The sequence below is a fragment of the Ostrea edulis genome, chromosome 10, assembly GCF_947568905.1.
Source record: "Ostrea edulis chromosome 10, xbOstEdul1.1, whole genome shotgun sequence".
Lineage (NCBI taxonomy): Eukaryota > Metazoa > Mollusca > Bivalvia > Ostreida > Ostreidae > Ostrea > Ostrea edulis.
The window spans coordinates 41,711,820-41,726,303 of record NC_079173.1 but is presented as its reverse complement, the minus strand read 5'-3'; the positions used below and the strand labels follow the sequence as shown (position 1 = coordinate 41,726,303).

The 14,484-nt window shown below is 33.9% G+C and overlaps 1 protein-coding gene across 1 annotated transcript in view; it reads right to left on the bottom strand.

Annotated features, from left to right (window-relative positions):
• Positions 1-14,484, bottom strand: part of LOC125665416 (leucine-rich repeat-containing protein 15-like) — a 996,853-nt gene that overhangs the window by 170,376 nt on the left and 811,993 nt on the right. The window lies entirely within an intron of this gene.

Sequence of the window (14,484 nt, the reverse complement as noted above, 5' to 3'; positions counted from 1 at the left end):
ATGATTAACTACTTCGTGGATATAAACTATGATTGTTTTCACGTCATTTGATCAATCTATTGATAACACCTTAATGAACGACACACCAAACAATATCCGTCTGATTATATATCGTCAAAGGTGTATCCTCTGGTCTGCAATTCCAAATAAGTTACACCACGTACAAAGTCAAATTCAAAATCGTGTCAACATAAATCCCAAATTGTGGTATCTGTGAAACAATCTTTAACACTAGAAAAGTCCGCATACATGCATGTTTCGGGCAATTCATAATATTTACCAAAGACAAAATAAATCAAGTAACATACTTACTTCAGATGGCATGGGGAATTTAGAAATTCGACACAAATCAAATCTCTATGCATGGGTTTACCTGGTTGATTGGAGTTCTTCTTGCAATAAGGTATTTCAATTCAATGCTTTCAATAACACCGTGTAAAGAGATAGTATCGCATTTGTTGCTGATGAATGTATGCACCAGGTGTCTGTGACATATACGGCAAATTGTTATTTGATAAACCAGCCCTAATGTCTTACACAATGACAAAAACTCTAGATACATGATGAATACTTGCCAGATCAACTGTTGACTTGCTTCGTTTGTATTGATGAAAATTGAAGACAACGAACAATAACCAATCTCATAAATACAATAAATGGTTTATAATTAAGAACAGGGCAAATACGAACACCTGGGCACACCATAGGTTGAGTGAGGTGCGTAGGAAGAGCAAGCATCCCCTCTTATTAATTTTAAAGTTTTGACTTTCATTGATATTTCACCAACCTATCATTGGATCAAATGCTGTGTAACGTGCTTGATATCATTTTATGACATTTTTGGCACATTGGTTTTGCCTACGGAATAGAATGTTTACTTGATTAAGATATAGGGCCAACGGAGGGTGTAGCCGGTCGACAGGGATTGATAACGCCTCCAAGACACCTGATCCTACCTCTGGTAATACCGTATGCCCTGGTTTGCGTTTCTTCAACCCGTTACCTTGCATTCCTTAAATGGGGTTTTGAGATTGATCACTGTTCGTTATATTCACGTTACATTAATTAAAATCAGGATAATATTTATATATACAGAGACTTTTAAACATAATCTTCTTCCTCTACATATACCTCTTATATCGATTACCACTGACTCATTCTCTAAGAATTCGTCTTTCCATATTCCGTTCTCCTTCACCTGCTGAGTCAATTCACAGGTTAAACTCCCAACATCATCTTTTTGCACATCTAAATGAAATGCAAAAAATGCTGAGATTTTCCTTATGACATTATCAAAATGCCCTAGATGTGTAATCAGGACATAACATTATTAGCATGGTTATTAGTATGGAAAACCAACCAATTTTCTGATTTTTAAGTAATGGGTATATAATAGCCAATCTACAAAAAATCGCAAAATTACAGAATTATTATTCCACTTCATAGGTTAAAGTTCTCAACATATGGAATGAGGAAAGGAGGTTGTTTACGTTGTATCCAGAATTACCTTCTTTTTAAGTAAAGTAAAACTATAAGAAAGTAACATTAGCTTAATGTAAATGTGTGATATCATAATCGTTTTCATAACTTACCCATTACTGTCAACTGTAAGCTGATGCTGTTCTGCTGAGGGGAGAGTAACTCACACGAATACTTCTCCGTCATTGACACATCCTCCAGGATGCACTGACTGGTCAGCAGCTTTGAATTGTGGTACCACTTCACCTTTAAATTTGTGATGATGTCTAGTGTTCCATTGCCCGAAATGTTACAAAGAGATGTATAGTTATCTCCGGCTTTGACCATTGAGTTTAGAGGCGTCACATCTACTTTGTAGGTTTGAGTTGTCGCATTCCCTAAAACATTAAGTTAGTGATTGGACATATTATCTACATTTCTACAGGTATAATTGGGCAACTGAAAAAAATGTTGAGTGTGGCGGAAAACATCAAAAATAAATCAATTGGGCAGTGAACTTTCTCTGATGACATATACGGTATAGAGCAAGCATGTTTATCTAGTGTTCAGATTCAATAAAATGCAATACCTACAATCATTTGATGTGTAAATCGTTGGTACCAGTTTGACACTTCACCTCCAAAATCACCCCATTTAAAAACATATAGCATAGTATCACGAGATATTGAACAACAAACTCTAGTGTTTTAGCAACTTTAAAAACAAAGTATCATTGGGACTCTTTGAAATAGATTTGTAAGGTTATATTGAGAACAGCATTGGATTTTCAATATCGTTACTGATCTTTCTATCAAAATTATTATTTTTTCGAGGATGTATTTTGACCAAATTCACAAAGAAAATTATGTTTAGCAGTCTTTCGCAGAGTACAGTCGCTTCTATAAAATAGAACACATCACTTTAAAACACGCAGTCTTAATACGGTGTATAAATATGTCCTTATCTAAACAATAGAAATATGTTCTTTTACACGAATTCCAAAAAAGTATCGTATTTAACTGTTTTCAATTATTTTTCATGTACTGAACAATGCGTTTGGTTTAAAAACGATGAAAATGCGCTCATGACAATCCAAATTTTGACTTCATAACTAGCAATAGAATATCCGGAAAATTGTGATTTCGAAAACCCAAATTTTTTGAAAACAGTTCTATGTGGGTTTTTTTTTTCTACACTCCTTGAAGAATTTGATATAAAATGCAGATGGGGTAGCAGATAATTTGAGAGCCGAATGACAACCTCTATGTTAAAAACCTTGCAGAATGCATATTGGAAAACGATGTCTAAAATTTCTATCTCTGCAAGCATGTTTAATTAATAATTTACATTACTTAATTATCATTTCAAGAAATTATAAAGGATAATTTTTGAAACACGGTACAGAGCGTTAAAGCTTTAAAAAACTAAAATCCACTTTCGTTGATTGTCGTAAGCATTTGAGATCGGGTTTGAAGTTTGGACAATTCTTACTGTCTTTAGAGCTTACTAAAACACACTTGTCAGGGACTATGATAAAGCGAGTTCAAATATAATCAGTGATAAATATAAATATGGTGGATGCGTTTTTCCGCAACGTGAACGGTGGAAATAACGAACAATGATCAACCTCATAACTTCTATAAGCATTACAAAATAGAGAATTCAACAAACACGAACACCTTGAAACACCAGAGGTGGGTCAGATGCATTGGAGGAGTAAGACTCCCCTGTCGATCGGTCACACCGACCGTGAGTCCTATATCTTCATCAGGTAAACGGAATTATTCGTAGTAAAAATCAGTGTTCCAAGAACAGCCTAACAATCGGTATCAAACACGTCAGACATCATTTGACCCAATGATAGGTTGTATTGACAAACTAGATCGTTATAACGAACACAGTATTTGCGAAATACTGATTCTAAACGATACTGATTCACATTCCATAGACTCGAAATGTCAGACTAATCTATAGACTACGTCACATGAATACTGACATGACGTCATAATAGATGAAAAAACAAAACCACATCGTCAGTTTGGAACAAAGACATGTAGATCAGAACTATTTTTACATTTGTTAACGTTCATTCAGAGAATACTAACCTAGGCGCGTGTTAATTTTATTTTGAAATTATACTTTCCTTGACCCCTTGGTGATTTTTATTCTTAACACTACGATACAGCCATGCAATGTGTGTATTACCGATATGTAGTACCGCGTACACGCCGAGGAGTTTACACTTGACTAAAACATCAGGGAAGGTCATCTCCGGTCAGAAAATGTTTTTGGATAAAAGAAAATTACATAACTCATCGATACATAAAATATCTCAAGTTACGTAGGACACCTGGAGATAAATGTTACAAATCTGTCAGTGTGTGATCTAATTAAACACCCACCGGGAGGCCTCAAAAGCGATTGTTGTCGTGAAAATAAATATCAAACTTTCGTAAGAAGCGGTTACAATGATATGTAGCTTTAGATAATGCTCATATTTCAAGGTTATGACATCATAATCGTTCAAGTATTTTTTTTTTTGTGTGGAGATGTTGAATGTTATAGGTTATACTGTATTCACCCACTCATATCAAGCGCGACACGATGTCTAGTAAGAATTATGGTGTTTTCTGAGACCTCGGTTAGCTATTAGCAAAACTAAAGAAGGATTCAACCATATTTCTTTTAGTCTTTCTATCTTACTTTATATATATATATAAATCCCATATATATATTCCACATTTGACTGAATGTCCGTTCGTGTCAGGCAAAGCACATCTCCGATAGTAATATATCGGGTAAGGGAAACACACGGAATGCTGTAGAAAAGTGTACATATGCTGTAAAGTACAATAAAGATATAGAAAATCGGTAGTATAATAAAAAAAGAAAACTTAGACATATTAGCCGATACTATGGATAATCGATTGTTGTTTTACACGATTGCAAGTGATCGCAAATGTTTGCAGTAAACTGTCAAAATATGCAACAGGCGTGTGGAACGTCTCCATTTGAGGGAAATATTCTCGAGAGGGACGTTAATCAAAATTCAATCAATCAAATGTATGAAAAGTTTACATGCAAAAATAGTATCTTTGTTTTGTTTACTGGAAATTTTCACAATGTACAAAGATAAACTGCGTTTGTATTTCCAACAATAAAGAAATTGTCACTCCATTACACAGACTGAGATACACTTATCTCACGGTATTGAGTCAGAGAAAAAACATCATAGGATATTTTTCTGCTGTATTGAAGCTTATTTACTAAGACATTTTCAGCGTGCTTGATAGAAATAACAAAGAAAAATCTCAACAATGCTTTAATATCTTATTTACGTGACAAGTCAGCTTAAGTATTCACATTACTCAGAACATGGTTCAGCCTCTTCCGTCAAGCCGATATAAAATTTCTCGACTTGACCGAAAAAAGACCGAGCGATGTTCCGATTGCACTGGACAGTAGAGACGAGACTTTTATTTATAGATACGTCATAACAGGGTAGCATGTGATGATACACATGGATATAAAAGTCAGTTTGTACACACACAAATACATGTTTATTGAAATAAGGAGATGGATCTTTCATACAAAATAGTGTTAATAAATGCAGTATCGTGTGTTGATTGTGAACATTTTGTGGTTCGTAATAAAATCGATTAATGCTCTGGAGTTTGCTTCATTCGTTTATAGATACCATGGCTACCTGACAACATATGTACCTCAGCAACTCTCAACAAACAATGTAATATAGCGTGCAATCGATGTCCATACCTTGAAATGGGCATTTTTGTTGTTGTAAAACGTGCACGGAGGTTTGGAAATGAAAATATGTATTCAAGTTAGTGAGCATCGATATTTTGTTGCCCGATTTATATCAGTGGACTAGGTTCGTTTAAGAAACTCAAATGTTAACCTATTAACTGGACCAGGTTGTATTCTCTGTTGAATTTGAACATTGACGTTCAAATGTAATACAAGGATGACTCTAATTCTGAGCTTACAGGTCAAACGTACAAATATTTCACATTGTGCCTATGCATCATTAAATCTCTAAAAGAACGGCTTGATGAAATATTTGATAAATATCAAAAATACACCTTTGAAACACATCTTTATCATCATAAAATATCAGATCTCTATTAGAAACACATTTCTTTAGGTCACTTGTTAAAGAATAACGATCGTTTTTAACATATTAGCATTTTTCGGAATCAAGCGTTTTGATATTCATTGCAAATATAGTTTGTGTTGTTTACAGAACCTTGATTGTGAAACCGCTTGACCCAGTAGGTTGGTTGATTAATTTACGTTCCGTCGAGAATTAAGAAATATATTATCAGCTGCTGTACCACTATTTAACCACGTTTTCCGCTCTCTCGTATATGAATTTTACATATTTGTGTCTTTCAATTGCAGACTGGAATATTATATGCTGTAGTTGTTTGTTATTCGTATTAAATTACAGCGTTGTTACATGATATCGTGCATGTGTGCAATAACCAGGCCACCTTCTTGAAATAAATTAATAAAAATATCAGTCATATTCAGACATCACCAGCTGTAGATGAACTGTCACACATTTAGACCTTTGTTGTTTTAAACTTGCCAGTATTTTCTGCTACACCGGACCTCCGTAATTTAGGTCATATCTAAAAGACCTGTGTTCTCACTTCAAAAATCTACGCCTTTGGCGAAGGGGCAATCACGACTTATATTTTGATACAGCCGTGGCATAAGTGGGGCTCAAAAATACAACATCATAGTCATGAAGCAAACGCTCTAACACGGAGCTACCGTGACACTGAGCTCAACATTTGTATTGATCAATTATTTTGAATACAAATTTTCACTGTCTCTGTGTTTTGTAAATTATATACCTTTTTGAAAAATAAATTGCTGTATCAATTGAAAAGGAAATTATCGCTATTTTTTGTACATGTATGTAGGCCTACTTATATCTACAGGTAAGAACACGAGAAAGGTGATGCGTACGTTTACTACAATGAAAATGGTCGTAGTATATATATATACGTATAAATTAATCAGGTCAAGTTTTTATATATCCAGCCATATATGCTGAATGTAGGATTTAGCTACTTGATACACATTTTATGAGTTTTATTGATTCGCTTCTGGTCTCAAATGGTGTATGTAGATGTATTTTGTTCTGGTACAGATGGTTTATAACACATCAGTTAAAATATCATTTAGATTACATGGATACGTATACCAGGTAGCATGCCTGCCGTTGAGACCAGACCAGTGTCTGTATCCCCAATAGTATTTTTTTTACCTGAATCACAAACTACTTCTTGAAGTGAAATGTCTTTCAGCAATGTTTCTTTTAAATGAAGAGGGTTTTGACAGGAAGGCTCCGTACTCGACCGGAAGGGCTTTAACTGCAATCGCTTTGTATTCATCAAGCGGATAAGGGCGACTAAATGGCAATCACAATGTAGAGGGTTTCCGCTTACATCACTGAAAAAAACAAAGTCATTTATTGATAAACGAGAGATGTCGAAAGGAAAGTCAATATAACAAACAATAATTAATCTCATAACTCCTATAATCAATACAAAATAGAGAGTTGAGCAATCACGAATCGGATCAGGAGCCTAGGATGAGTAAGCATCCCCTGTCGACCGGTCACAACCAGCATGAGCCCTATATCCTGATCAGGTAAACATAGTTATCGGTAGTCAAAATCAGTGTGCCAACAATTTGAGCGAAGGAAATGTTGTATTGGCAAATTAGATAATTATAACGACCATGCCATGTGCGAAATGCTGACTTTAAGCGAGACTGGTTAAACGCCTGCACCATTAACTTGTTTGTCAGTAGCCTGCCTCGATTTAAAAACTGACAATCCATAGAAGGTCGTGCATATCGAAGCAGTTGAAATATATAAAAACATTATGCAGATGATAATGGAATAGTTCTACATAAATATGGGAAGTTGAATCTATGATAGACAATTGAAACACTGCTGCATTGGTGGTCTTTGGGATCATCGTCAGTGTTGTCCCATCCTTGGTGGACCTCAAGAACAATGGCAGTGTTGTCCCATCGCATGTGTTCTGCCTCCTCACATAAGTTTCTACTCTGTCATTTGGAAGTATTTGCACTCTGTATCATTTCAAGATCCAAGGAATATGAGTTACATAGGATATTATATGACATTTGAATGAAGGATTATGCGTTACGTAGAGTATGCTATGACATAAGAGTGAAGCAAACGCTGCATTCACGTGTAGAGGGTTTAGTGTTTGTCCTACGCTTAATATCGTATTATTTATATTACTTATAAGACCGATCACTGTTCGTTAACTTCATGTTTGCAACCATCGTGAATAATCTGGGAAAATACTGTTATTGAGTCATGGGACCGTATTAGGTATAATGTCGAAGTAGATCAAGATATCTTTTTTTTTTTTTTCGATCAAGAAACTCTCCGGATAGATACCATTTCATTCGCTATGAAGATACTATTTAATTCAAATGTTTTCTAAATCATCTCTCCTAGATGCCTTGGTACAAATAATATGATGAGAGATCAGACGGAATCCTTTCTTCAGGTTAATGAAATATCGGATGTGCAAATATGTATCTGTTATCCCTTCAAGGAGTTATCAGATTGATCACTGTTAGTAATCTTTACTTTTTCTTGATACAGAATATGACAACACACTATCCAATGACAGTTTATCATTCTAATCTCCATACGGATATTATCATGGATTTTCAAGAGATAAAGATCTTCATATGTTGATGTGAAATTATTCTTACAAATCTAGTTTTAAATATATTTAAATATGTTAGGGATAATGATTATCAATATTGCACGGAACTATGAAGAAAATGAACTGTGATTAATGAAAAGATAGAGATAACGAGCAGAGAGAAATTCCATCAATGGTGTAACAAATGAATAAATGAGAGTGGCAAAAACATGGACCACCAGAAACACCATAATTCACATTTAAATCCAAGTGTCTTTATATGAAACACAGAAAGTTACCTCCCTGGATGAATTATAGCATTCAAATGATTGATGAGTTAAGGGTTAATGATGATATTGAAAATGTTATATCATTAGGTTGAATTCTTTTTCTACCTGCATCATGCCAATTATGAAGCCGCTCTTTAAATACTGATTTTACTAGGGTCATTCCAGTTATCGGATCACCATAGTGAGAGTATAGCGACTGTGACCTTTTAACAGGGGATGTTTATATTTTTTGGCATCTTATCCCATATTTGGATATTGGTAAACTTCATTTCGTTCATGGACATATTGGAGGAAATTATTTCACATTAAGGCATACGTTGCTAGTCAAAATGTGATACTTATACCGTCTAAGAAGACTCTCTCACCTTTGGAGTTTACAGGGAAAATTGTTTGCCCTGTCCTCGCATTTTAATTGTTTACAGGATTATGCGATTGATCAATAATTCCATTATTTATCATTTCATTCTTTATCTTTTTCGTTTTAAGACACTTTCTATGTGATTGGAGGATAAAATGAAAAACAAATGAAAATAACGGCACCAGGACTAAAATAAACATGCTTAGTTTAGGGAAACATTAGAGGTGTAATAATGTGTCTAGGAGGGGTAAACATCACCTGTTGATCAATCACATCTACCGTGATACTTATACACCTTGATTCAGCATTGAGTGTGCGATACTGCTTTGTGACTTATAATCTAATGTACACATGTACACATATTATTGACATAATTGTCTTTGATTTGACATTTCAATTTTAAATACCAGTTTCAATATTCTTTGAATATTTCATGTAACACAAATCATATAAAGGTTTTTATTCTACGTAATCATGCGATCAAGTTCAAACGATTGACATGCATTAGAAAAAAAAAACTTGTGGGATATGTGTGTAGTGGATTTTGGCGAGCATAGATATCAAGGATTATTGAGCAAATGAATAACGCTTTTGAAATCCATTAAATGATGTAGGGCATATAGACGCGAATATGTAACGCATGTTCTCACACGTACATTCATCGTACAATGTTTACAGTATGTATAGTAAGCGGCTGGAATACAAGTTTGAAAACATGTCTCAGATATATGAAATGCATGTTGCAAATATATTCAGGAAGAATTATATTTCACGATTTCAAATATATAATCAATGGCCTGCAATACATTATTTCTAATTACAAAACTTAGAAGATGATGTAAACAAGCTGTCATTTCATAATTTTGAGGGAATCATGTATTTAGGTACGGGAATATTGTATATAGTTCATGTCATTTACATTCTTGATTACTACCAATATGTACAAATTAGTCAGCTGTATTGTAAGTAATTGATATTCATATAAATATATATAGGCTTTGTACATTTTTCAACGTATCAAATATTTGTAACGTTGTCATATTATTATACAAATACCTCGCGTTTCTGAATCATGATGATTTCCTAATTAACCTGAACTGATAATCGCTACAATAATAAAATGTACTGAAGTGTTAACTGATTTAACACGCGAAAGCATATTGCTCACACAAAATGTGCCTTTAAATTTGACATTCAAATACATGGTTTACCCTTTATTCAACAGTAATCATTTTCATTCGTATGTCGATGAACAGTAAAGATAACAAACAATAATCAATCTCAGCAATCGTATGAGCAATACAAAGTAGAGAGTTGGGCAGACATGGATACCTGGACACACCAGAGGTGGATCAGGTACCGAGAAGAAGTAAGCATCCCCTGTCGACCTGTCACACCCTATGTAAGCTCTATATTTTTCAGGAAACTTTAAATAAAACTCCCCCTAGGCATCATAGCCAACCTCTGATGTGCCCAGGGTTCGTATTATGCGATAGGATGTATGTTTTAATTCTTCATATGGGTTTTAAGATTAGTTTTCCTTATTTTTACATTTTCGTTTTATGTTGAGATGAATGCTGGTTGGTTGAAAGGATGTGAAGTATGTGATATCGTAGCAAATGAAAACTATGGTCCTGTCTTACACTGAAAGTCGTTCAGATTCAGTGAAAATATTACGTTCTGTGGACGTACGTGTTATTCAGTTGTAGTGCAAGTAAGTGAATTCATATAAAGGTACTCACAGTTTCTGTAAATTCGGCAGTTGATCAAACGTTCCAGTCTGTAATGTTGTTAGTTTATTGTCTCTCAGGTCTCTGAATGATAACAGAATCCTGATTAACCTCATTTGATTAACTTTACAATAGTACGGCTATTTTGTAAGTTGGTTTAATATGCAAGACCATATTATTGGCGTAAAATGTAACTTTAAACACCACGTTCAGGTACATCAAGGGTGATTCATTTACTATCAACGCTAACCATCAAGTCGATTTGTAGATTATACATGTATATACTGCAGAAACCTTTTAATAAAATATTCAGCACTTTTGAGTTTTAAAAGAAAAGCATATCGGAAGAGAGCTTTGTTATTCCGTATCTCATTTTTTTGTCGCATAATAATTGCAGTATCTCATGAAATAACAGAATAGTTTATGTGAACATATCATTTAACATCATATGTAATGACGACATCAAAGAGTACTGTTAAAACCCCTGTAAGATCAACTTGTTTGCCGGTAGGTTGTCTCGATTTAAAAATAAATTATCATACGCAAAACAAGATATTGCAGACCGAATCGCTTGAGGTATATATGCATCGCATGTGAGTGATAACGGAATGTTGCTGCATACATATGGTAAGTTGAGGATGGAGAATCTGAAATCACACCATTTGTCACAAAGTTGCATTGTCGCTAACATCTATGTTCTAGAAAATATCCAAATATGACGAAAGTATGAGACATCCGTTGTATCTTTTATTTCAAGTTCACTGGGATATATCAAATCAACACATGCATGAAAATAAACATTATTTATAGATAACACGTTGTTCAGAGATGAGGGCCACTACAAAGAAATATTGTCTATTAGTATGGGTGTTTTGAATAAACCCAGCTTCGCAAACATATCAATCAATACATAAGTGCAGTTTGTGCCAATGGGAATTCTAACATACTATTGGGAAACGCTATCCTTAAACACCAACATGACATTATCAAGGCGAAAATCAAGCATGTTTTAAGTAACAACTTCAGAGTGGTTCTACCAAGAATCAGAATGATGTTTCACACAAATATTTTTGAATTAGTTTTCAAAAGTTATGAACATTTCCGTCTTCCATTTACATTGAATAGACAAATGTCTATACTTTCAAAATCGCTGGTCTTTTTTATCGTAAGTAATATGCACGTAGGGTGTTAAAAAGTTATGCGTTTTCATTTTGTTGATTTGGGACGGGTTTAGTGATTTAAAATTTACTAAACGCTCTTCAGAATATTTTTAAACCCACATTTGATTTACGCTACTTCACAGCAGTCATTATTTCTTGAAAGAGCAAAGCTAGGGGTTTGGGATAACATTTACTGGATCCAGCAGCATCGGGACCTATTTACTACTTTTCTCAAAGGTGAGTACTATGAGGAATTGATTTTGCCATTTATATTGTTATCAGTTTTCTGTATCCTAAAAGACATAGCATAGCTTGAAACTGTTATACGAGGTATAGCCGGACTAAATTGGCACACAAAGAAATTAATCGTGTGTATTCACTGATGGATATTGACAGGTATATAAATTATTGTAAACAGATTTTATGTTTCATCATTAGTTTGTCCCATGTTTTCCTCATATTTCAAGCTTAGTTTGTGACAACGTTCTAACACTGCATGTATCTGATGACAAGTTGTAATTTTTAGAATGTTAATAGGCTGCGATGACGAAAATGTTTCTACTACTTCATCATGGGTACAATGACGTTGAAACAACAAGCATAACGTCACGTTTGTTTTTCTATTGAGAAGGAAATGACCAAACAATTGGTATGTAACATTTTGTAAAACATCCACCCTATGACAGACTGTATTTTCAAATATAATCATTAGAATGATGATACAATCTACGAAATGCTGACTTTTAAATGAGACCCCTTTGACATCAACTGATATATTGCAAGTATATATTTCAAGTATTCATTAAAGATCCATCATTTGCAGAACACGCTCTTGCGCAGTGAATCAGTTGAGATACAAAAACGCCGTATTCAGGTGATAATATAAGTGCTACCGTAAAGATGGTGATACAAACGTTGAAGTCAATTAGCCTTTAAAGTATATTTTCAGCAACACATTAAAAAACGAAGTATCCACATATAAAAGAAATGTGGAAGATTATGTGCCGTCTTTTATTGCTATTTCAATGTATTGTATTGAAGTGACAGCGAATATTGTCTATAGATTAAAAAATTCACCGATCTGTGTAAATAGATCTGTTAAGGCTTTATGAGGGTATTTCGTCTAATGGAGAGTTTTTTTTAAATAAATGTATAGTAGAAACACGTGTACGTGAAAATAATAAATGTGGATTTGGTGAACAATACATGCAAGGTATGACTGTAAAAAGTATATGTTGAACGAATAAATAGCATAAATTAAACATGTTGATAAACTTATACATGTCATACATATAGGAATAGGTGATACACGTTCTCACAAATACATGTATCAATTTTTTGTTGTTAAGATATGCAGAATAAACGGTTGAAATACAGTGATTTGTAATGTATATATCATGCATGTGAAATGTACATTGCACTTTTATTTCAGAAAAATGACATATAGTCTCAATGGCCTGCAGTACATTAATTATGTAACATAGTTCATGCAATTATACATAACTATAGTCATTTCACCATTTCAAAAAAGAGAACCATGCATTAGAATACCAAGCAATTGTTGTTTTTTGTTATGTCATTTACAGTCTCAAATTTCATAACCATCGTTACTCTCAGTATATGCAACCTATCAGGTTGTATAGGAAATAACTGATACATATACTCAGATGTATATGATCTCTCAATTCGCCAGCATATCAATTGTGTCATTCTGTATCTTTGCTATGCAAGGTGAAGATAACAAACAGTGATCAATCTCATTCTGAATCTTAAAGATGTCCTGATTAACCTTAATTTATTATCGCTATAATGATAAAAATCATATTTTCTACATTGATTCAATACACGAAGACATGTGTTTGTGGAAAATATGACTTTAAACAGGACATTTAGATACATCAATGATGATTTATCTATTATCCAACAATAATCCTTTTCATTGATATGTCGATTAGATATACTGTGCTCCAGTTATCTCCAAATAAAGAAAGCTCATATTCTTCACCCTCTGTTTCATACTTCGATGTTTTATTTTCTGCACTATACAGAGCTGATGATGACAAACTACCATATGACCTCCATGATGAATTATTATTTCAGATTATCCACCATCACCATATATTTAGTAATATTTAATTAACACTAGGATATCGTATTCAACTGACCCGATACCACAGTGCATGCTCAATTTGGCTTGCAGATATCTGATTTTGAATCAAAGCAAGTTCTCAAAGTATAATTTCAAATCAGAAGGATGTATATGTGACAGCACCTTGTATGCAAATTTGCTTTAACATGTCTCAATATTGAAATGACACTACCGATCTTATATTTACGGACTTTATCGCAAACTATGTAGTCAATATTAGATAATTTTAGTACTTCTTTCTTCAATGTATTTTGTACTTTTAGGAAAGATGATATATCACCTAGTCTAAGAATAAATGGTGACTTTGACAGAATGCACATATATAGTCTCTACCTGATATGCACACTGTTTTAGAAATTTGTTTGTAGTAGTTTCCAAATCACATGCAGCTGTTCTTGCTATACAGAAAGTATTTTCTTCAATCAATTTTGTTTTAGGAAAAGTTGTATATCACCTAATATGCAAATTAGTACTCGTTTTGATAAAATACATGTCATCAGGCTCTACTTGATAAACGCACGTTGATTCGAAAGTTGTTTCCAGTAGTTTGCAGTCCAGATTTAACTCTACGGATGAAATCGTTGGCAAAAAAAAAAACCAATTCAGAAGCTGATAAT